A 26,507-nucleotide genomic window follows, 5' to 3' on the forward strand; every position below is an offset into this window, starting at 1 on the left:
CTTTCTGCTGCCTCCCTCTTTTTTAAGTAGCAGAGCATACTGCTAATGTCTTCCTCAGTGAAGACTGATGCAAAATATTAATTCAGGTATTCTACCATTTCCTTGTCTCCCATTACTATTTCTCCAGCATCATTTTCTATCTGTCCTATATCTGTTTTCACCTCTTTTTTTTAACTCTTAATATGCTAAAAAAAAGCTTTTAGTATCCTTTTAGATATTATTTGCTAGTCTCTCTTCAAAGTTAATCTTTTCCTTCCTAATTACCTTCTTAGTTGCATTTCGTAAGCTTTGAAAAGCTTCCTAGTTCTCTATCTTCCCACTAATTTTTGCTTCCTTGCATGCCCTATTTTTTGCTTTTACTTTGGCTTTGACTTCTCATCAGCCATAGTTGTGTCATTTTTCCATTTAAATATTTCTTCTTTTTTTGGAATATACCTGTACTGCACCTTATTTCTCACAGCAACTCCAATCATTGCTGCTCTGTCATCCTCCCTGCTAGTGTTCTTTTCCAATCAACTTTGACTAGTTCCTCTCTCATACCTCTGTAGTTGACTTTATCCCTCTGGTAAACAGACACATCTGATTTTAATTTCTCCCTCTCAAACTCCAGGATGGATTCTAACATATTATGATCACTGCCTCATAAGGGTTCCCTTAATTTTAGCTCCCTAATCAGTTCTGGTTCATTACACAATGTCCAATCCAGTGTTGCCTTTTCCCTGGTTGGCACAGCTATAAGCTGTTCAAAAAGTAATCCTACAGGCATTTAATAAATTCCTTCTCTTGGGATCCAGCACCAACCTAGTTTTCCAAATAAACCTACACATTGAAATCAATGTAACATTGCCCTTTTTCCATGCCTTCTCTATCTCCCACTGCAGATTGCACACCACATCCTGGCGACTGTTTGGAGGCTTATGTACTGTATATGGTTGAAGAATACATTTTGATTTGCCTGTTCCTTCTACTTAACAATGGGATCCTCTTCTGGTGGGTGACTAGTTACCACTGGTGTTCTGCAGCGGTCAGTGTTGGGGCCACTTCTTTTTACGTTGTATATTAATGATTCGGATCTGTTTGACTTTGACTTAAGAGGATCTGTGTTTCCATGTGGGAATGTCCATCCTCTTTGGAGGACCCAGACCCCTCTGCCAGCATCTCTTTCTCTGGCAAAGTCACTGGGGAACACTCTTCCATGATAGTCTGTCTAACCATTGGAAATTGTATGGAACTGTCCACCTCTGAGTATGTATCGTGACACAAGCACACATGGTCCTGAAGTCTGTGGAAAACATGTCCATCAATCAGCTTAACAACAGGAGACAGGCCCACTCTGCTTAAGAACAACTCCAGGTACCCATTGCCTATTTTTTCTCACATAGACATTGTCATCTAGTTTTAACTGTCTTCCTTAGGCATATTGGTCATGTCCCCTCCTTCAACTTTTCCAGCAGATCCAATCTTAACTTGGGCCTAACACTATTATATTTCCGGTGGAGTGTGTTTATACACACTATCAATTACTCCAAAGACTGAGTAAGGAACATTAAGCTTTAATACACATTAGATTTCAGCTGGCCAAACACCATGTGCTAAAATGAATGGAAGGGGGTAGGGAGGTCAACCTTTATGGCCAGGTCACAGCGGGAGGGGTTACATAGGGTCAAGTCATCAGTGGGCGGGCTAGCCACATATACAGGGCAGCATAGAACGATATATATATATATATATATATATATATATATGTACATATATCAACACATTCACCCCCTCTTTAAAAAACAAAACCAATCCTAAAGGTTCAGCCGGTCAAGTGGTTCCTCTGCCTCTGTGACCTGTGCAGGTCCACTGGTGGTGTCCTGGTCGACTCCATTGCTGGTCGGGTGTCTTGAGGCAGGAGGGGGCAAGGATGTTGCTGTAGGGGGTGGAGTTTGGTTGTCTGTAGGGGCAGTCAAGGTGGTCGGCTCGGCTGGGTGACGGTCCCGGGCATGTGGTGGAGGTTCCCTGGGGGGCGACGCTAGCCTGCACCATCCCTGTAGGGGATGATGTCTAAGTATGTGGTGGTCAGGGACGGGGGTGGGTGGATGTCTCCGGCACATGCCAGGTTCCAGACAGGAACTGTGACCCCATGGCCATCGGGGAACTACACGTAAGTGTATGGCAGGTTAGCATGCAGCAGCTGCTCCTCTTCCACCAACTGGTCAGTCTTATGGACCCTCACATGCTTCCTCAGCAGGACAGGTCCTAGAGATGAGAGCCAGGGCGGCGGAGTGGTTCTGGTTGCCGACCTCCTGGGGAAGAAAAACATGCGTTCATGTGGGGTCACATTTGTAGCAGTGCATAGGAGGGATCGGATGGCATGGAGTGCTTCTGGCAGGACTTCCTGCCATTGCGACACCACCAGGCCTTTTGACTCAAGGTCCAGGAGGATCGTCTTCCAAATGGTGGCATTTTCTCACCCCACTGGGCCGTTTCCCCTGGGATATAGCTTGTGGTCCTACTAGTGGTTATACCTCTAGCCAATTTGTATTGCCGCATCTCATCACTCATGAAGGAGGACCCAAGATCACTGTGGATATAATCTGGGAACCCAAGCAGAGTGCCCTGATAACCATGGCAGAGGTCATGTCAGGACAGGGAATGGCAAACGGGAATCTGGAGAGCTCGTCTATGATGTTCCTATTGGTCGAGGGCAGGGGTCCCTTGAAATCGACACTCAGTCATTCGAAGGGGTGTGTGGCCTTGATGAAGTGCGCCTTGTCGGGCCTGAAGAACTGCAGTTTACATTCTGCACAGACCCGATAGTGTCTGGTCAGAGACCTGACATCGTCGATAGAGTATGGGAGGTTCCGGACTTTTATGAAGTGGAACAACCTTGTGACTCCAGGGAGGTAGAGGTCATTGTGGAGGGACTGGAGCCGATCGAGATGAATGCTGGCGCATGTCCACCAGGATAGGGCATCTGGGGAGATCGTTGAGTTTGCCTGGCCGGTACAGGATATCATAGTTAGAGGTGGACAGCTCAATTTACACCTCAGAATTTTATCATTCTTGATTTTACCCTGCCATTCATGTTGAACATGAAACTGATGGCTCTTTGGTTCGTCAGCTGGGTAAATCTTTTTCTGGCTAGGTAATGACGCCAGTGGTGCACAGCCTCAACGATTGCCTGTGCCTCCTTCTTGACTGAGGAGTGACGTGGAGGGTGCGGGGAAAAATTGCTACAGGCCTGGCCGCCTGGTTGAGAGTGGTGGCCGGTGCGAAGTCGGAGGCATCACTCTCCAGCTGGAATGGGATGAATTTGACAATGGCATGCACTGTGGCTTTAGCAATGTCTCCTTTGATTTGGTCAAATTCCACCTGGGCTTCTGCCGATAAGGGGAGGCCTTTGGACCTAACTAAGGGGTGGGCTTTATTGGCATAATTGGGCACCCATTGGGCATAGTAAGAAAATAACCCCAGGCACCATTTCAGCGCCTTGAGGTTGTGTGGTATCGGGAGCTCCATAAGGGGATGCATGTGGTTGGGGTTGGGGGCAATGACACATGCGCCATGATGCATCCAAGGAGGGCCAGGCAAGTGGCACTAAACGCACACTTCTTATTATGTCAGATTAAGGGACTTACTTGGCTGTGCTGAAAAATTTTGCCAGGTTTGCATCGTGATCCTGCTGGTCATGGCCGCAGATGGTGATATTGTTAAGGTAGGGGAACGTTACTGTCAGTTTATGCCTGTCTACCATCTGATCCATCTCCCTTTGGAACACTGAAGGGCACTCTGAGGAAGTGATAAGGTCTGCCTTCTGCTTTGAAGGTGGTATATTAGAAGTTCTCTGGGTGAAGGGGCGGTTGGTGGTATGCTGACTTCAGGTCAGTCGTGGAGAACACTTCATACTGGGCTATTTTATTGACCATATCAGCTATCCGGCGGAGGGGGTAAGCTGAGTGAATTGGTTGACCGTCCAGCTGTAATCGATCACCATATGGGGTTTGGTCCTGACCCTGACCACCACGACTTGGGCTCACCACAGGCTCAAACTGGGAGGTATGATCCCCTCTGCCAGGAGTTGCTTCACCTCGGACTTTATAAATGCCCGATCCTCAGCACCATAGTGCCTGCTTTTCATCGCAATGGGCCTGCAGTCCGGGGTCAGGTTCTTAAATAATGATGGGGGGATATGCAGAGGGTGGAGAGGCTGCAGATGGGGGCTGGCTGCCTGGGGGAGGGGGTTGTGAGTCGGGGGTTTTCTACCATTGTGGGTGGTTATGGTCCTCCAAGCACCATTGTCACATTCTTAAACTGGCTCAGGAAGTCAAGGCCCAGGAGTATTGGCACACAGAGCTGTGGGATCACAAACAAATGAAAGTGATCATAACATTCACCCTCCACCATTAACGACACTACACAGTACCCCCGGATTGGTCCTTAGCGTCCATTGAGATGGTGCTGCTCGTGGGTCTGACACAGAGAGAGAGAGTTTCTGGGCAGTGTCCGGGTGAATAAAGCTCTCTGTGCTCCCACTGTCAAACAGACAGTTTGTTCTTTTTCAGTTTACCTCAATTTCCATTGTTGAGTGGGCAATTGGATGAAGGCTGCCCTGGTTCAGAGTTATGGAGAGCAGGATTGGGTTGTTGTTGTTGCTGTCAGACTGGTAAGATGGCAGCCTCCATGTTGACCACGCTGTCACCTCGGTGGAAGAAGGAGAAAGTAACGTCATCAGGATGGCGAAAGGTGGAGATGACATCATCCAGGAGGGCAGGGGAGATGCTTGGTAAGATGGCGACTCCCGAGTCGTGCACGCAGTAGAACCGTTCGGGGCTGGACATGATGTCAGTGCCGCATCCCGCATCCTGAACAGATTGCCTTCTTAGACGAGTCAGCATTGGGTTCCTCTCTGTCCATTGCTTTATCTAAGTCTCTTTTACAGGTGTCTCTGGCAACCTCTCCAATGAAAACACCATATCTGGAGGCACATATGTAGTATCCAGTGTCTCAGGTAAAGGTGGACGACTCAGTGCATCAGCATTTGCATTATCCCCACCTCCTCTGTACACAGTGGTGTACTGGCAGGACGACAATGTGAGAGCCCAATGCTGTATCCCAGCTGAGGCTAGTGGTGGGATGCATCTAGTCTCACTGAACAGGCGCATAAGTGGATTATGATCTGTATAAATTGTGAATGCACGTCCGTAGAGGTACTGATGAAAAAGTTTGGCCGCAAAAACAATGGCCTTACCTTCTTTGTCTAGTTGTGATGATCCCTTCTCAGCAGTATGTGAAGCAAAACCAAGAGGCTTCTCTGAATAGTCCTCCATTACATGTGAGAGAACTCCATAGGGCGAGGCATCACATGAAAGGGTGGTCTCTGTGATAGTACAGATTCTATCACCAATGTGTATACGTACAGATGGTAGTGTAGGATGACTGTGATTGGCTGAGAGCATAGCCACACCTACTGGCAGGTCTTAAAGAGTTGCTCCTAGCCAGACCAGGTCATTCTGGACTGGTTGACCTACGTGTGATACGCTCCAGTCTTCTAGTTAATAAAAGCCTTGGTTTGGATCAACAAGTCTTTGATTCTTTTGACACGCTCTACAGTCTCTTTATCTGGGTCATAGTGAACCAGCAGCTTTGCTGAGTGGAGGAATTCTTTCACATCTTTGAAAGCTTCCTCCTGCTCTTCAATGATCTCCCACTGCCATTGGTCACAGACTTCCAAACTTCAAAGGTGACAAGCTCTTCCTGTTTAATTAAGAAAGATGGAAGACTACATTTCGGCATTTAAAACCATCATCCCCTCAAAACTGATCAGCAAACTCCAACACCCCACTGCGTAATTGGATCATGGATTTCCTCACCTCCAGACCACATCAGTGAGGATTGGCAAGAACATCTCCTCCACAATCTCCATCAGTACCAGAGCACCACAGGGCTGTGCTCTTAGCCCCCTGCTCTACTCACTTTATACCTATGACTCTTTCACTCAGTACGACAATAACACCATCTACAATTCCCAACAATACCATGGTAGTGCATTGTATAAAGTAAGGGGATGAGTCAGCGTACAGGATGGAGATTGAAAACTTGGCTGAATGGTGTCCCAACAACTACCTTGGACTCAATGATAACAAAACTAAGGAGCTGATGGTTGACTTCAGGAAAGGAAAACCAGAGGTTTACAATCCAGTGATCATTGGGGATCAGAGGTGGAGAGGGTGAGCAAATTCTTGGGAGTCACTATCTCAGAGGATTTTTCCTGGACCCAAGACACCAATGGCATCTACTTCTTCAGGAGTTTGTGGAGGTTTGGTATGACACCAGGAATGCTAGCAAATTTCTACAGATGTGTGGTGGAAAGTATGCTGACCAGCTGCATCACGGTCTTGGTATGGGAGCACCAATATCCCTGAGCAAAAAACCCTTCAAAAAGGTAGTGAACACAGCCCAGGACATCACAGGTAAAACCCTCCCCACTATTGAGCACATCTACAGAGAGTGCTGCCGTTGGAGAGCAGCAGCAATCATCAAAGACCCTCACATCGCAGCACACATTCTGTTCTCGCTGTTGCCATCAGGAAAAAGGTGTAGGTGCCACAGGACTCACACCACCAGGTTCAGGAACAGCTGCTACCCCTCTACCCTCAGACTCCTCAACAAAAAACTCAGTCAGGGACTCATTTAAGGACTCTTACTTGTACACTTTATTGATTTTCTTATCTTTCCCTGTTTTGCAGAGTTTTTTTTAACTTTTGTTATCTGTTTACTGTTCTTTGTTTGATTATATGGTCACACTATGTACAGTTTATTTTTTCTCCTACCAATTAGTGGTAATTCTGCCATGCCCTCATGAAAAAAGGAATCTCAGGGTTGTATGTGACGTCATGTATGTACTCTGACAATAAATCTGAAATCTACATTATCTCTCCCAGCCCAAAATCTAAATCTAAAGATGATGTGGTTTTACTTGGTCTATGGGAGGAAATGGCATTCGTTAACAGTGAAATGTGTCTGTGACAATTCAAAAGTAAAATTTGCCTCAAAAGTCTTCTTCATTGGTCTCAAATAGCAAAATAAATTGCTTTTTAAAATCATGTGACAACGTTCTCAGTTACAAACACAACTAATCAAAAATAATAGTACAAAGACAGAACAACAATAATTTGAACCACACTTTTAATTTCTAAGCAAGACATGGAATAAATCCTCTAAGGATTATCTTAAATATGTCCTCAGGATAATACTGGGGAAAGTGCTAATTAAGCAGCAGAATCATTTTCAATCAAAGTTTTGTTTACCAATTGCTAGAAAGCAAGATGTTAAAACAACACGACTGCAGATGGTTTGATGAAGTCATAAAAATGTCCATTGTTCATTGAACCTGAATGCAAGATGCATTCAGAATGTGCCTGAGAAACTGAGCAGAAAACAAGTAGCCGAGCATGTCTGAATGCCAATGCTTCATTGACTTGATGATCATTGAAGATATTAGAATGGCTGCAGGAGGTATTTCACAGTAGAAGACCAAGACTGAACTCTTTTAACAGTTGTCATTTCAAACTAATCTATAGAAATGAAGAGATTACTATCAAACTTAAGTACTGTAAACTCTCATTTATTTGCTATTCATGCATTCAGAGTTCTCATGCAAGCAGAAAAACCAGTTTTCAAGAAAATAAACTCATTTACAAACAAACTGTGAATTTTATTTTATGAATGTTATTAATGCAAAATAAATATGAAAATATTTTTGTTTATTTACATTAATAGACAAGGGCAGTGCATTTGTATTCTGATTAAAAATAACACCATCTGTGAAAATTTGATACTTCATGAGATGGTGAGTACAGTCAATCATTTGATTATTTTTTTGCTGAATTTTACATTAATAGCATTTAGCTTTATAATAAAGTTACATTGTAAAACATTGTTACTAAAAGGGGTAATGAGATGATATATCGATTTCCAATTTATTTAAAGGTTTTTGCAGAGGATACTATTGCATTGTGCACAATAATTTTTTTTAAAACAGTCCTCATGCAGCAAGTATATGTGTGTAACTGACATCTAGGGACACACAGATGATGAGTGTATACAATATACTATACATAATATTTTCGGATGGAAACTCGGTTCTTATTTTATAACAGTGTTGTATATGTAGCATGGATTCATTCAGTGTTTATGTATCAGAGAGAGAGAGAGAGAGAGAGAGAGAGAGAGAGTTAGTTTAAAAACACACAAAGCTGCAGACAGATATAAATATATCAGGGAAATGTACAAATTGCCCTCAGAGCAACTAAGGAGTATTAAGCCAATGAGTCAAAACACAGTAATAGTGTTAAAGCTGAAGCTGAGTATCCAGGAGGAACAGTTAGCATCTCTTCAAATGAAGGTTCATCACTCTGACATCTCCGAAGGCTACTATTATACCCTCCGAGGAAGTCAAGGCTACTAGTTCATCCATGCCAGCTCATTAAGACACGGTTGAATACATTTCTAGAGACTCTACAAACTGCAAGCATCCTTTCAAAAGACTGGTTCTCTCATTCTGTTAACTTTTCCATCATGCAAGAAAATTCCTTCATTAAATCAACCAATTTGTATTAATCTCAGATACCATATGCATGCCATTTTTAATTAGAATATATATGTAATACTGAATTATTACATACTTGACCTAGTTAATCTCAGATAGACTTCTGGGCCAAATTAATGTGTCATTTATTCCAATGAATGAATTGAATGTGGAACTTCAGATATTTCCTTGACAAATTATGATGAACAGTTAATGATCTGTAAGGTATCGTCATTGAATATTCTTGATTGGAAATTGGTCCCAGTAATCTTATGGAGTCCATAATGCCTGTAGCATATTAAAAAATACTGTTATGAAGCCAATAGCCCAATGTGTCATGATCATAAAATTATATAGCACTGCAAAGGGCCCTTTTGGCCACATTGCCCATGCCAGTAATGCCTATCTATGCTCATCTCACTTTCCCACACCAGACAGGTATCCCTCTATGCCTTTCCTATCCAAGTAGCTTCCAAATAGCCTTTAAACTTTGTAATTGCATCTGCCTCCACCGCTATCTTTGGCACTCATTTCATAGAATCACTACCTCCTGTGTGAAACACATGACCTTCAGCTCTCCAGAATTTCTCCCTTCTCACCTTAAAGTTCTTGACTCCCTGGATCTGGGAAAAAGATTCTGATCATCTACCACCTTCATAATATTATCAACCTTTATAAGATCACCCCTCAGCCTCCTACATTCCATAGAGAATAAGCCCAGCTCATCTGATCTCTTCTTGTAACTGAACTCAACTATTCCAGCAACATCCTGGTGACTCTGCACAGAATTGACATCCTGCCTGTATATGGCGACCAGAACTGTACATAATACTCTCATGATCCAATGAATGTTATGTGCAACTGCACTCAATTCCTCGGCCTATGAAGGCAATCATGCCAAATGCCTTTTTCACTACTTTATCCACCTACCTCGCCACTTTCAGGAAGGTAAGGACTTACACCCATTGTCTCTCTGTACATTACTCTAATGTTCCAATGGAACTTGACCTTTCAAACACCCCACACTTCTTCACCTCACACTGGTCTGGATTAAATCCACCTGTTCCAACTCCACCCAGCTTTTCATTTCATTATGCCCTGCTGTATTCTTAGACAACTTTCTTCCAGATCTAAAACACCACCAATGTTTGTGTTGTCTTCAGATATAAAATATCCCAGATATAAAGAACAACTAAAGTGATCCCACCTGCTGGTTCTTATGATTAGAAATTATTGCTTTAATCCATATCTTATCTCATATACAACTCAGAGTGATGAAAGACTTGCTTCTTACTTGTAATACACACAGACAAATATACAGATGAAAGATAATTTTTCTTCAGAATTTCCTTGACGAGTGTTGATTATTTCTTCTATCATCAATTGCATTGACTCATATGATGTTTCAAAATGATATTTCATCCCGGTATGAGGAAATGCTTTTTGAAGATTCTTATTTATTAGATGTTATATTGATGTGTGTTCTAATTAGATTTTTGCATTTAAGCAAATTGTTTTTCATTAATGAGCTCAAAAGGGAATGGTCTGATGCATTCCCTTTATTGAACAGGAGATCATGAGGTTTTGTACATTTCACTAATTTTCAACCAATCATTTATGGCTCATGTCTTAAAAGTGTCGCCCATGAAGATTTGGTGCTGAGGAGGTTAATGGAAGGACATGTGGTGTCTCCTATGTAGAACAACACTCACAACTTCAATAAAATTACTTCAAGGTAAAACAAATCAAATGACAATGTTTATGTTCTCAAATCATCACACATTTTAATTGGAAGGGTGGTAAGGTTGATTTGTTCTCGCTTTCCAAGTTCTTGGTTATTTGCAGCCCTGACTAGAATTGAAACAGGAAAAATGCAGAAAAGTGCTGGCTGCCAAATCAAATAACATGTATGGTGTCCTGCCATTTTGGCAAATCATTGATTTTCTATTTCAATCACTATTATCTCATAATGAGCATTAAATATGTTCCAAAGAAAGTGCAGGCTTTGGAAAGTGGCAGTGACAAAGTTAATTCTGCTCGAAATTCCATGCACTACATGTAAATGAGCACAATTTTATCTTGAGTTATGAAGCATCAGGCTTATTTGTGGTGAGAATATTCTAGACTACTATGTCTGATTCTTCTTTGCAGATTATCAGGAAGTTACATAATTCTCAACCCCACTGCAGCCTTCAACATGACTGACCACAGAATCCCCTTCCAACAATTTTCCTCCATTATCCACCATTAATTTTAATTTTATCTGTTCACTTTTTGTCAGAGATTCACCTGTAATGGCTTCACTTCCCAATCTTGTACCATTATCTGTGGAGTAAATTTTGGATGACTCACTTCCTCTAACTGTTTCACAATGCAATGTATCCACTCAAATGCTAGTAAAACAAAAGATCAAAATAAAAATAATTATTCCTACCATGCTGTGAACTGAAAACCCGGGAAGAGCAAGATATTGCTCCACATCTTGCAGTGTCAATCACCAAGTAGACTTCCACAATTTTTTCCATCTGCATTATGTCGATTTCTCTCTTGGTACTTTGGGAGTACGTCAAGGCTGAGTAAAAGAGTAAACAACTACTGAGATTCTGATGGCTGTGCCTTGTTTCCTACATAATCATTTAATTGGTACATTAGATGACTTTAGAGATGGAACATGATATTTTGTTTCCAACCTTCCACCCCTTCTCTCCATTTCTTAGTTAAAAGTTTATAGCTCCCAGACAGCCAAGATCACTAATTTATGTGTTATCGCCTATTTCAAAGGTCTTTGAAACCATTGAAGCTTTTCTGAAGTAAATGCAGAAAACTCCATATTTATTTCATGCAAACCAATATCACTCAAAATAGAACTAAGACAATAAATTTACAATTTGCTGGTTCAGCTGCTTGAATCTCAGAGGTACAGCAGTCGGTCATTCAGACCTGAATCAATTTCATAATTTAGCCATGTAAAACAGATGAAACCTACCTCAGTTTCATCAAATTACCTCTGTTGCACATATTTTTATCACATCAACTGGCAAAAATAGAGCAATCTCAGTTTTTAAAAGAATTTTGGCTTGCATGCACAAGCTAATGGGGAGCATTTTCTTTTTTTAAAATTTTTTTATTTTTCACACTATGAACCATATTGACCAAAATACACATAAACATTTCCCTCTTAAAAATACAGTGTCATTTTCTCCCCCCCTCCCTTCCCTCTCTCCTTCCCACCCCCCACCCCTCCCACTAAACGGTCAACATATAAGATACATTAAACCCATTAAACAATGTCATCACACAATGAAAATAAACAAGAAAATTGTGTCATCTACTTTTACACACTGGGTCAGTTCATTTCGTCTTCTTCTCATTCTGTCATTTTAGGTGGCGGAGGTCCGCGGTAGGACTTCTCTGTTGTGTTCCATGTACGGTTCCCAAATTTGTTCGAATACTGTGATGTTATTTCTTAAATTATATGTTATTTTTTCCAATAGAATACATTTATTCATTTCTATGTACCATTGCTGTATTCTCAGGCTATCTTCTGATTTCCAGGTTGACATAATACATTTTTTTGCTACAGCAAAGGCTATCATAATAAATCATTTTTGTGCTCCATCCAAATCGAGGCCAAGTTCTTTACTTCTTATATTGCTTAGAAGAAAGATCTCTGGATTTTTTGGTATGTTGCTTTTTTGTAATTTTATTTAATACCTGATTTAGATCTTCCCAAAACTTTTCCACTTTCTCACATGCCCAAATTGCATTTACTGTTGTTCCTGTTTCCTTCTTACAGTGAAAACATCTATCTGATACTGTTGGTCTCATTTATTTAACTTTTGGGGCCTGTGTAACCATTTATATTGTATCATGCATAACTTCGTGTTTATTGTATTTCTCATAGTTCCGGAGCATAGCTTTTCCCATGTTTCATTCTTTATCTTTATGTTTAGATCTTGATCCCACTTTTGTTTGGGTTTACAGCTTATTTCCTCATTCTCTTTCTCTTGCAGTTTGATGTACATGTTTGTTATAAATCTTTTAATTATCATTGTGTCTGTAATCACATGTTCAAAACTGCTTCCTTCTGGTAACTTCAGCCTGCTTCCCAATTTGTCCTTCAAGTAGGTTTTCAGTTGGTGGTATGCAAACATTGTACCATGAGTTATACCATATTTGTCCTTCATTTGTTCAAAAGATAATAATTTATTTCCCGAAAAACAATTTTCTATTCTTTTCTCTCCCATTTTCTAAAGGAAAGGTTATCTATTGTGAAAGGGATTAGTTTATTTTGCATCAATATTAATTTTGGTATTGATAATTTGTTTTTTTCCTTTCTATGTGAATCTTCTTCCAAATGTTGAGAAGATGGTGAATTCCTATGTTGCACCAGCTTTTCATCCCACTTATATAGTATATGTTCAGGTACCTTCTCCCCTATTCTATCTAGCTCTAATTTGGACCAATCTGGTTTTTCCCTTGTTTGACAAAAATCTGATAGGTATCTTAATTGTGCTGCTCTATAATAATTCTTAAAGTTTGGTAGCTGTAAGCCTCCTTGTTTGTACCATTCTGTTAATTTATCTAGTGCTATATTCGGTTTCCTCCCTTTCCATAAGAATTTCCTTATTATTTTCTTTAGCTCCTTGAAGAATTTCTCTGTTAGGTGAATTGGTAATGATTGAAATAGGTATTGTATCCTTGGGAAGATATTTATTTTAATGCAATTTACCCTTCCTATCAGTGTTAGTGGTAAATCTTTCCAATGTTCTAAGTCATCTTGTAATTTCTTCATTAATGGCTGATAATTTAATTTGTATAGATGGCCTAGATTCTCTTTTCTTCGGCTTGGCTTCGTGGATGAAGATTTATGGAGAGGTAATGTCCTCGGATTGCTTGTGTTTGCCATTTAAATGATGATTCTTTCTTAAACTTTTTGAAATCCACATTATTCATTGGCATCGCTTCACTTTTATTTGCGTTGATCTTGTACCCCAATACTTCTCCATATTCCTTCAATTTCTTATGTAATTCTTTTATTGATAATTCTGGTTCTGTTAAGTATACTATGACGTCATCTGCAAATAGACTGATTTTATATTCCTCTTTTATTTTTATCCCTCTTATTTTATTTTCTGTTCTTATCAGTTCTGCCAAGGGTTCTATAGCTAACGCGATCAGTGAGGGAGATAGTGGACATCCCTGTCTTGTTGATCTGCTTAATTTAAATTGTTTTAATATATATCCATTTACTGTCACCATGGCCAATGGTCCCTTATATAATGCTTTAATCCAATTAATATATTTCTCTGGTAGGTTGAACCTCTGTAGTACTTTGAATAAATAATTCCATTCTACTCTGTCAAAGGCTTTCTCTGCATCTAAGGCAACCGGCACTGTTGGCATCTTGTTTCCTTGTACTGCATGGATTAAGTTAATGAACTTACAGATATTGTCCGTTGTTCGTCTTTTCTTAATAAATCCAGTTTGATCTAGTTTTACTATTTTTGGTACATAGTCGGCCAATCTGTTTGGGGAGCATTTTCCAAAAACTATAGGATGCATAACACAGAACTTTGTAAAACACACCACAGGAACAGGCCCTTCCATCAACTATGACTGTGCCAACCATATTACTACATGAAATACATCTGCCTGCATATGGTCCATATTCCTCTACTCCATGCCTTTTCAAGTGTCTATCTTAAATGCCACTTAAACGTTGCCAGTGTATCTGCTACTATATTTCCTTTGGGAACGTGTTCCTGGCACATACCACTCTCTGCATGGACAACTTGTCATACTCTTCCAAACTTTCCCCCTCTCACTTTAAACCTGTGCCTTTCAGTGTTTCAGATTTACGTCCTGAAAAGACTGTCAGTGCTCAACAAGTGCTTCCTGACTTCAATTCCAAATGGTTCTGTCTTTTTTAAAATATTATGCCAACATCCTGGCATTCTGCTTCAGAGGAAATTATTCAACTGTTAGGTCTGCTTTGTTCGAGAATGAGTGAGTCAGACACCAGACTGAGTCGAAATCAAGGTTCTTTATTACCGGATTGTAACACTTGCAACTAACAGTGTTAGTTGGAGAAGGCGCATTCTCCTGATATCAGCAAGTGGTGTTTTTTTTATACCTCAAGACACACACTTAGTAAATTATCATACCATTACACTGTCCAATGAATAAACTGTTGCTACCCTTCACTGTTAGTCTGCTGCTCATCAGCTTGTTAGTGCCAAACTTATCTTGAGCGTACAAGGTCACACCTGCATCCTGTTACTCCTTAGTACTGGGTGACTCCTTCTCTGGTCCCAACTCATGATGTTTTTACCTTACAATCCCTCCTTTGTCCTCTTTAGAGGACAATCTTGCCCTGACTATGCTACCACTGCGATACATTAGTTCACCTATTATTGCCAAGCTCTATACGGGTTCTGTTCACGGGGTTTTTTGGCTGGTGGGCGAGGGCTCCCCCAACCCTCTTTAGCGTATACCCCCCATCTGTTTCCCCGATCCCATTGTCCATTTACAAGTTTCCTCCCCGTTTGCCCCCAAGCAAATAAATGGCTATCCCTTCTAAGCATTTGTAATTAGTTAAGATAAAAGTTAACATTTGTGCTACAATCTATTTTATAATATGTGTTCTACAATCTATTTTATAATCCCTCCTCCCTGTCGCATTCTCCATCAGACTCCGGATCGATCTCAGCATTTTTTGATGCCTCCTGTGACGTGAGATAGTCCCGCTCCGTAGCTTGTAGAGCTTGATATTTTGGAGGCAGCTCATCGCGGTTGGCAAAGGCACTCTCAATGGTCCTCGTGACCAGCGTTCGAATGCATGGAATACAACAACAGCCACAAGTGATAAAAATGGATACAGAAATGAACAATCCTAGGAAAAGTTGACCCAACATTGTGCCCCATTTCCCAAACACTCCATGTAACCAGGACAAAACAGGGTTAGAGACTCCAGATTGGGCTTTTAATTCCTTCGCCAATGCCTTAATTTTTGTCAGCCCCTTAGTGAGTGACCCATCTGGCCCTGTGTTATTAGAGTTAGAAGTGCAGCATAGATCGAACTGGAAGGTGCTATCCTTGTCTTTATCTATCTTCAGAATAACTTTGGCCCCGCATGGATCCGAACTACTCTGTTGGCTTGTTTGGCAACCCATCAGCAGGAATGCCCATAGGGCCCTCGGCATTGTCCACATGAGTCCACATGAAACCCCTTGAACTTACTCAATGCATATTAACTCAAGACAATAATCTTTAATTTAATGTTAAACTATATTTATTTTATATAAATGTCTTATTAAAATAAATTATGGAGTTAAAATATTGTATCTCTATTCTTAGAAAGTTAGCTGCGGGTTGGTACAGATCACGCTCAGGTCACAGCATATTTATAGAGAACCATTGTTTTCAGAGAAGAGTTCATTCTCAGAGTTGAATCGTCTTGGATAGATAGAGCTAATAGATTTCAAGTGGGATTTAATATTTCAAGAACTGCTGATTAAGCCATCTGTTCTTAATGAAAGCCAATTAAACCTCTTGAACAGTAATGAGGTCAGAGGTTGTTATGGATATGGAATGGTTTTGAAAAAAGAACAGAATTTTGATAGAAATAAAACTGATGGTCATGTGGTTTCCACAAATTGGGGCTCACATCAGAGGAAGATTTTACTGAATTCAAAAACATTTTGTTTTCAGTTTTGGAATAATTCTTGATGGAGTTCACAGAAGTCAAAACCCTGTGACATACAAACCTTGTGAAAGACAGGGTTGAGTTACAATAACAAATTGATGCTGTTTGTGATGTGTTACTCCTGGAAGAAGAGGAGCAAGGAATCAGTGGCTATTGAATTAATAGAAGACCACTTTGGTGAATCTTTGGAAAAGAGGACAGAATTCTACTGGGTCTATTTTTATATTTGGCCACTTCATTTAATGCTTGTCTGGTTTGTGACTTCATCATGGAAGAAGATAACCACAGTTAATCCTTATCTGGGTTTCTGAATCCATTGTGGAAGAAAATAGCCACATACACTGTCTTTGAGAAGAGGGCAGATTCTTCATGTGGAAAACATTTGTGAGTAAAAGAGGCCTGAAGATATATGTTTAAAAGTGCTTTATAATTATTTTGGAAATGAGAATTAAAGACCTTCAAGCAAGACTAAAATGATGCTGAATATTTAAAGATTGACTTTACAGAATGGGACTCTCTCTCTCTCTCACACACACACACACACACACACACACACACACACACACAGACTTGCACATAGTGGGGTTAAGCTTAAAGTTAAGTAAGAAATGTTATGTAATTAATAGTTTAATAAAAACAATTATTTTGAATTTGCCATTGGTGAATATTCCATTGCTGTTCCTGTGTTAGTGCTAACAAAAACTCTTTAGTCTCAAACATAATTAAAAGTGCATAACAATACTGGTAACATTTTTTTGAGAAAAAAATTTGCCCCACATTTAAATTTTCTCAGAGCCTTCATTTCTGAGCAGACATAGCTTAACAACCAAAGTTAGAATTGAAGTCAGGCACTGCTTTAGCGAGACTGGCCTGTTGAAGAAACCCTCGGGAAAACATAGTTGGATAAGAATGGAAACTCCCGTACAGACCCGTGCAAAATGGAAGTGTAGAATGGCCAAGTGAATTGTGGAATTGAAATGACCCTTGATTCCATCTAAACCCATCCCTCTCTTTCTGAAAATACATGTTTGACATTCATTATTCATCTTATTAACCCCACATATCTTTCACTTCGTTGCCTATAAAACTGTCATAACTGCTGGATTAAGGGTGCAGAGAGTATGCCACCAAGTGCTACAGATGTAAAGAATACTCTTTTCACCATCATATCGCACCTGTGGAGCAGCCCTCTCAGTCAGAACATTTGCCTGTTCCCTTGTCTTTTAATTATATTGAGGACCACTTTAAAATTAACATCGGAGGGTGGGTGTGTGTGTGCGCACGCGCGTCTCTTAATAATTCCCCCTTCTGCCCTGTCATCGCCTTTTATTTGATTCGTAACTTTTAAGTTAAATTGGTCAGATTTTAAAGATGTACTTACTGAAAATAAATGCGGGCCTCTTACATTTAATTGCATATCCAAATAATTTTGAACCTACCTGGATGGCATTGGTAATATTCCAACCAGCTCCCCATGTAATGATATGAGAGGGGTGGCTGAACCCAGTCAGACGTGTACTGACAATACCACACCAGCAGTGCAAGTATAAGACTGCTTTAAAAAACTAATATGTGCATTAAGAGGTCTTGTCTCTCTGCAAGACAAACCTGGAAGGCTAGACTGTAGCTCTGGACTGCTTTATATACAAGGTGACCCCTGGTGACCTAGTGGTGTAGTTACATATCACCACAAGAGGTTGCTCATGTTCCAGACCCCCCCAGCTTCAGCTGAGTATTCATGCTCCAACATTCTCACCCGAAGGATTTCACACTGGTCCCTGTTCAGTTCATCCTGGTTTGAAAAATTCAGTCTTTCTTTGTCTGCATGAAATCAGTGTTGGTGTCTGTCGACCAAAATGATGATCACATCTTCAAAGTTCTTCATGACCTTGGAAGCAGATATTCCTTAAAGAAGGCTTAATGAAATTCAGAATTAGTAAAATATTCAAAGGAGTTTTCAGCTCCACCAAAAAGCAGAATAAACAATAAAACTATATTTTCTCCTGAACTTTACTCGATTGAAATCAAAGGTACCTTGCTCAATTTAGTTGGAAACTGGTATCAAGTAAACCAAGTTCCAGTAAAGATCAACTTCACTGTATTCTTGACTACCAGATTTGTGGTGAAGCTGTGAACAATCGACATAACCCTTGAAATTATAATTGTTTTCATATCTCAATAGCAGATAAAATATTTTCACACTTTGGTACCTAAGCACCAGGTGACTAATAAATGAATTTATGAATCTATCTTGCATTAACCATTTGCATCAATGAAGAATTTAGTTGGTGCCAGACTATTTTGGCAGATTATTTTACGTTTGTTTCAGAAAATGAGATAATAAATACCTGAAAGTAAAGTTTCCTTCTTTGCCTGCTTGAAATATGGAAAGATTCCATGATCATTTGTTTTGTTACTGGCAACTTTCAAATCATTACTTCTTTGATGTTAATATTCCAACAGTAAGAAGGAATTAATTGGTAATGTTATGATAATTATTTCATACTAATTTGGTGCTGGAAATTAGTGAATGTTTATAAATCTGGTGTAATTTTCAAAATGGTCTGCCCTCAAGATGGCAGTGCCTTTGGGTACAAGGGGTTGCAGATTTTGGAGGGGGGGGGGAGAAACAGGGCACCAGAAAACAGGGGAGACTAACCCCTGTTTGATAAGGAGAAGCAGAGGCAACGACCCATGGGATGGTTACTAGCTGAAGAACACACAAGTGGTGGGCTGTTGGTAACTTGAGGCAAGGAACCCACACAGGCTGCTGGGAACTGCGGTTGAAAGATTAACACCAGGCAGCAGATGCTGGAGAGTGGATCGAGACTGGTTGAAGAGGGTACCAAATATTGGAACCAGGATGCGAGAGGGTGTCAAGGACAACCCTTGAAGGATTCCTAATCGTGTCAGAGGTTCTGATCTGAAACTTGGGCTGTTGATGGTTAGGACCGGACTCCATATGGCTGTGGTAGCACTGGAGGCAAATCCATAGACACTCTGTGACTCTGAGGGGATTCTCTTTTGCTTCTCTTTCTCTGACTGTAAGAGGCATTTCAGACTATTTCTGCCAATGGTGAATCTGCCTGCCTTACAGCAGACTCATGAGTGTAATGTTATGTAATAACAATAAGGGAATCTTGAATCAAAGAAGGGCAATGGACAGTTGTGCAACAAATGGGAAATCAAATGTCTGTGGCGGCTCACCACAAGGCAGGCGAACCGGCCCCGCTTGTAAGCCACGCGGCGGGGCAGCCGGCCAAAATGGCGCCGTCTGGGGTTTCCCTTCCTTCCAGCTCGGGGCTCAGAAACCCGCGCTGGGGGACCACGTGACGCCCGGATGACGTCAGCGGCCTCCAGCGTGGTTCTCAGCCAGGTCCGGGCCGGGGAGTATAAGTGCAGCCCAGCAGCCTGCAATAAACTAGTCTGCTCACTGAGCTCAACCCGTCTGGTTGTGTGTGTTATTGCAGGAGCAGTGTAGCTGCCGCTCCAGGTCCTTGAATATGTTTTTTGTCAGCAATGAAGGCCATGGAAAATGTTGAACCTTTCAATTACTTTGAAACCAGTGATTTCAAACTGTTCATGTTTGTCAGCAAGCTTTAAAGCTTTAAAAATATAGTTTCATCACAGCCTTTTGTCTGATCTAAACACATTATCCATGTTTGTCTTGTCAATGCAATGCAGGGAAAATCTATTCTGACAATTAGTATCTAGTCAGTTGAATCTCAATCGTGTGTAAAGTAATAGAAACCATCAGTGGCAGTGCTATCGAATGCAACTTACCAGAAACATAATGACAGATTTTCAGTTTTGGGGTTACTAATGGCAGTCAACTCTAGATCACATTCAAGACTTTTTCTGGGCATTTGATAAAAAAGAAAAGATGAGGGGTAAGTGAATTGCACTTCAAATTCACACAATGTTTGATCAAGGAGTCCATGAATTAAGTTAATCGGAATCAAGTAAAAAAAAAATCTTTGCTGCAGTTGTACCTAACCTGCAGGAAGATAGTTTGTAGTTGTTTAGGTCAATTTATCACAAGTCAAGGAGATTCTTAATGCAGAATGAAATGCCACAACAGTTTCTCCATCTGAAGCTTCCCTCCAAGATAAAGTCAGAATTGAGAATGTTCGGTGTTGATGACAGGTTTCAGTTTTGTTTCACCCTATGTACATCATAAACAACATTCAGATTTTGATCAGTAGATAGTACGACACCTGCATTGCATAAAAAAAACAGGCAATGAGTACCTCCAGCAAAAAAAATGCCCTTTATTATGCAATGAAATGACCATTGCTGAACTTCATAAAAGTAGATGAGAAACTCAGCAGGTCCTGCACCATCTATAGAAAGTAAAAGTCACTCAATGATTTGGGCCTGGGCCCTTCTTCAGGAACATGTTCCCCTTCATTTCCTATGAAGACCTCATTCATAATGAAGGGCTCAGGCCCAAAACAATACTTTTTACTTTCCATGGATCCTGCATGACATGTTGACTTTCTCTAGCACTTTTGAGTTCTGCATTAGACCCCAACATCTGCAGATTTTATTGTTCACTATTATTGCTGAACATCATCAAGATCCTTGGGTTACTGTGGAGCAGAACCTTAACTAGAACAGCTGCACAAATCGTGTGAGTTTACAAGATGGTGTTCATTAGCATCTCCTGTAGTAAAATTATTCACCTCTTAGCATCGGCAGATCTTTTCCATCATTTACAAATGGCAAGTTAGGAATTTGATGAATTGTCTATCTGGATTACTCAATATCTTTCACGCAAAACACTCTTTTGACTAGAACCTTATCAAATTAATCAATTTCTTTTCTGCGTTACATGATCACAGTGTGCAGAAGATGTAGGTTCAGGATACCTTGATAATACACAGGCTTGATCAACTCGGAGGAGGGCAAACAACAAATGTGCACATTTTCAGCAACTAATTGGGTGCTCACAATATTCTTTTCTGGTAATATCTCCTGTCTCTTCAGTCTTGATGGTGATGTGACCACATTTATTGCAGACATCAAGAAAGTACCCAACTTCTTGAGAGCATTTAGGGAGAGCCAATAAAAAGACTGATTTTGTCACTGGTTCCCACATTGCTTGTAGGAAGTAAACGAAGATAAAACAATGCCAAAGACTTACAAGCACATTATCCATCTCCAGACGGTTTCAGCCCATTTGTAGCTATCAAGATACATCAGGGGTAAGGGAAAACAGAAGCTTGCCATCTTGAGCTTTACATTTCCAATGCATCTCCTGCATGCACTTTCATCTCCTACTCTCCATAACTTAGAGATACTATACTCCAAACCCCTGCTGCCTGGCAATTTGTGAACTGCACAAGTTAGGTTGGAGGCAGGTTCTGTATGCATGGAATCAATGAGCACGAGAGATCCAGAGCCAGGGCCAAGGAACTGGGTAAGGAAATGAAAATGAGTTGGCTCCTTTTCAAATGAAGCTTCTTCAAGTGACACGATCAGCAGCGCATCACGTTCTGATATCTTCATAGCAGGAATGCCGAGAGCACATCGTTCATCGTCATCTGGAAGCAGGATTTTATCATAAATGCTAATTCTAGCTTTTATTTTAGAATCTGAAAAATATTTGTTTGCAATATTTTGTCTTTGAGATATCTCTATTTGCTAATTTATTTGAGAGTAAAACAGGATATAAGGAAGAAATTAAAAGTTACTTTTTGACAAAAAAGCTCTACTGGTCTTTGATGATACCATTAAGTTGACAAAGGTGATTTCTATTTAAAGTGCATTAGGGACCCATTTGTTCCAAGTCTCACCAATAGCACTATTTTTGTAGTGGAGCCTTGGTGAATGACAATATAGTGGAAATCATTAATATTTACATTCAAATGAACAAAAAAAAAGAAATGTAATATATATACATGAAATGTATAATAAAAAAATTATATTAAAATGGTGCAGATCTCAAAATAAATAGAAATGTAGAATGAATTAGAAAAGTGAGCAGTATTCACAAAGATCCTTTTGGAAATCAGCCAAAAAAAAACACACACTAACGTGATAAGCATATCAATATATTCAAGCAGATTTGATTCTCTACATGACATTTTGATTTATGATTTTTAAGCTTTATTCATACACATTTCTCAAATGATTTTCTTTGATGCAATGGAAAAATGTGTAAACCTGAATTGAGTATTAACCATACATAGAAACATAGAATTTTGAACTTACTCTTGCCTCAGTTAATGCACAGACTGCGTTTCCCCCCCAACCCCACCCCCCCACCCCTGAACTATCCCTGCAAGTGTTATGGCATTGTTCATAACCAATTGTGTGGAATAAGAAACAAATGAGCAAGTAGATAATCAGCTTTTTGCTTTGGTCAGAATTATCTTGATGGCTATGGAGAGACTGATTGAGTTAAGTACATTTCTACCTGAAATGAAAATTGGTTTCAGCAAGGCACTCTCTTTATGCCGAGTAGGAATGGGCTATAAAGAATAAATAGAGGAGTTTTCATGTACTTGCAACCTTTTCCTAATGGACACATTTGCTGACAATGAGGTGCCTGGGGCTAATTTTGAAAATTACAAGAAGCTTATGCATCTTTAGCTTCATCCCAAGTGCATACGTGTTGGGCTGTTCCAGTCAATCTTTTCAAGAGAGTTACAGAGAGCTTTTCATGCTGTCAGAAGCTGCATTGAGTTTTGTCTTTATATTTCTAATGTCATCCAGGGTTACCACCTCATTATTTTGCTACTCAATATAATCCGTCAGCTGCTCAAACCTGCAGCTCCTCCACATATTCCTTCTCATTCTTGCCCTGTGCCAACTGTTGCAGTGAAAGGTAAAGATTCCAGACTAGAACATATAAGATATGCACAGGACACACAGCTCGCTGTTACATAGAGCTATTGACTTCTCCGGTTTACACCTTCTTCAAACATATTTGGTTTCTTCGTTTGTTCTATGACCATACGTGTATGGTTTTGTAGTTTTATTGCTTTTGCCATTTATTGTTCTTGTTAACTTTCACCTTTTCAAATACCTCAATTTTTCTCTTTTTTTTACTCCAAATTTTCTTTGCTTCATAAAACCTTTTCATGTCTCTTTGCAGCTCCAAGGAAATATTATCTGCGTTTCTCTCTCCACTAATGTTGTTTGACCTGATGAGTATTTTCAACAGTTCTGTACTTATTGGTCATTCAGTTCATCAAACCTACACCAAAACAGAATTAGAACATGATTTCTCTGAACTACCTCTACTGATTTAACTTTAGACCATGTCCCTCGATATCCTTCCCAATTAAGTTCAAAAGATCTGATAATCAGGAATATTTAGGTTTCCGAAACATTTTGATTAATGGAAAAATCAAAACAGAAAATCAAGAGACTACGGATTGTGGAATCTAGTGCAAAAAACACACTACTGGAGGGCCTCCGTCGATCAGACATGGAGGGAAATGAACAGTGCTGAAGCAGAGTTTTGACCTAAAGCATTGACTGTCCACTTCTCTCTATGGATTCTGCATGACCTGCTGAGTTTCACGAGTAGTTTTTTGAAATTCTAGATTTCAAATATTGCAATCTCTTGAATCTACCTTCAGATTATAAATATTTGTCTCCCCAATCGCCAACAAAACATATCAATTAAGTAGCTTGATAGCTTTAATGTAAAATGCAGTACAGCAGATTTCACTGTCTTCTCGCTGGTAATTCCGTTCCATTGTGTTTGGACCTTCAGAGCCCATGTCAGTGTATTCCTAACATCAACTGCAGCACAGAAATACAAAGCCTACTGAAGTATGGTTGAACTCTCACCTGCCACTGAGCTCACCTCTGTGTCCAGATGTATTCTGCAATATACTAAGCTAAGTGATAAGCTCTTTCAATGACTCCAAAGCCATAGAGTGGGGAATGATGATTCCAAGTGCTTGATTGATGACAGGGAAAGAGAGGTCAATCTTTATTCCAGGGTCATAAGAGGAGGAGTTACCAGGGAATGAGTCACCAGTGGGTGGCAGGCCAGCTACCTGTTGATAGTCACATATACGCATATTTGTATCACCATATTCACCCCTTTTAAAACAAAACTGCGCCAGGTTAAAAGACCTAGAGGCTCAGCTGGTCAGGTGGCCTCTTTTGCCTCTGTGATTGGCACAGCTCCACCAGTAGCACAATGCTCGGCTCCATTGCCAGTCGTGTGTCTTGAGGCTGGGGAGGGAGGGCTGGCTCCGTAGGAGGTGGGGCTTGTTTGTATGTGGGGGCAGTCGTGGTGGTCAGAGCAGCTGGAGCAGGGTCCAGGGTGTATGGCGTAGTGGGTGGAGGTGAGTCAATGACCTGCACTGAGTCCCTGACGGGGGCAGTGTGGGTGTAGGTCGGACCTAGGTTGAAGGGGGTGGGGAGTGAGTACGGGTCTCCGACAGCGATGGTGGGGGTATGCGGAAGGTGGAGAAACTGCAGGTGGGGGCTTGATGTGGGGGGTCCGTGTATTCAGTGATGGTTGGTTGGGGCCCCCTGAATGCCACTGTGACACTCCTGAACTGGCTTTGGAATCCAGCCCCAGAAGGAACAATGAACAGAGCTGAGGCATTAAGAGTAAATAGAAATTGTCATAATATTTACCACGTACCGTTAACGATACAATACAATACCCTCGGCTCTCGGCAGATTGGTCCTTTGTAGCCATTGATATTGTGCTGCTCATTGATCTGACGGGAAGAGAGAGTTTGTGAGCAGTGACCAGGTGGATGCACTGTTGAACAGGCAGTTAATTCGTTTCCCATTTACCTCTATCTCCATCATTGAGTGGGTGATCAGGTAAGGGCTGCCCTGATCCAAGATGATGGATGCTAATATTGGGTCACCATCTCTGTTGGAGGAGGGTCCGATTCAGTAAGATGGTGGCCCCGAAGTTGACCACGTGGTTGCACCAGGAGAATTGGATGAAGATGGCAGAAGTGATATCATCCTCGACGGTGGAAGTGGAATGGAGTCAGGTAAGATGATGATCCCTGGATTGCATACGGTCAAACCGTTTGAGGCCGGAAGTGATGTCGTCACTCTGGGAGGAAGTGGAGTTAAGTTCGATGGCTGACTCCCGAGGGTGCCCGTGGTACTGCTTGGCAGGGAAAGCTTTGACTTGCACACTCTCTCATTGTGTCCTTCCTTCCTGCATCCCGAGCAGGTAGCTTCTCTCGCTGGGCAACAACACCAGGGGTGCTTCTGCTGGCCTCAGAAATAGTACTTTGGGTTCTCGGCTATGGTGGTGGGGTCGAGGCCCCCCTGTACGAAGCGGTCTGTGATGTCATGTCCCAAAATGGCTGTGCCTGCGGCTTGTACATGGAGGGCCTGTTGGCGGCAGTGATGGATTCAGCATTGTGGTGGGCTGAATCTAGAGTCTTAGCGAGCTGGAGGGCTCTCTGCAATGGCAGCCTGTCTTCTGCTAACAGTCGCTGGCAGATGTAATCGCACCTTGCCCCAGCCACGCAGGCATCCCAGAACAGCTCTTCCACATACAGGTCTGCTGATACTGGGGCAGGGATATTGCCCCTGCAATCTCACCCCAGATCGTGCAGGGTCCAAAAGAAATAGTCCAGGGACTCACCAGGTTTCTGTTTTCTCAAGGCCAGGAAGTACCGTGAGTAGACTTCATTTACCCATGGTCTGTAAAGGTTGTAAAGCTTGGTCATGGCAGTGGGGTAAGTCGTGCAGCCCCAGATCGCCATGTACACACAGCTGTCGACCCTTGCTCGCAGTAGCTTGAATTTATTCTCGACAGAATCCATGAGGTCCTCAGAAGCTTCCAGGAAGTCTGCGAAGCACTCGATCCACTGCTCGTAGAGTTCTGGGGTCGAGGTCTAGCCTGTCGGGTCGCAGCATTTTGTCTATCCCATGTGGAAGATTTAAAGTATAATAAATTAACAAGCTCTATCAATGACTCCAAAGCTGTAGTGAGGAACAATAGGCTTTATTACACTTTAGACTCGTAGCTGGCCCGATTTCAAGTGGTCGACGGAGGACAGAGAGAGGCAGGCCGACCTTTATTCCAGGGTCACAAGGGGAGGAGGTACCAGGGAGCGAGTCACCAGTGGCGGACGGGCCAGCTTTCCATTGACAATCACATAAACTATATTTGTATCACCACACTAAGGGCTCAGATGCACAATGGCTCTTTAGTTTTATGCCAGATATGTTATTTTTAACATGACTTTTCGTGATTAAAAATTGTACACGTGC

The 26,507-nt window shown here is 41.2% G+C and overlaps 1 pseudogene; it reads right to left on the bottom strand.

The window, feature by feature from the left end:
- LOC138737362 (vesicular inhibitory amino acid transporter-like) overlaps nucleotides 1-26,056 on the bottom strand; it is a 41,245-nt pseudogene extending 15,189 nt beyond the window's left edge.
- Nucleotides 26,057-26,507: the final 451 nt, after the last annotated feature.

The sequence above is a fragment of the Narcine bancroftii genome, chromosome 6 (assembly GCF_036971445.1).
Source record: "Narcine bancroftii isolate sNarBan1 chromosome 6, sNarBan1.hap1, whole genome shotgun sequence".
NCBI classification, from domain to species: domain Eukaryota; kingdom Metazoa; phylum Chordata; class Chondrichthyes; order Torpediniformes; family Narcinidae; genus Narcine; species Narcine bancroftii.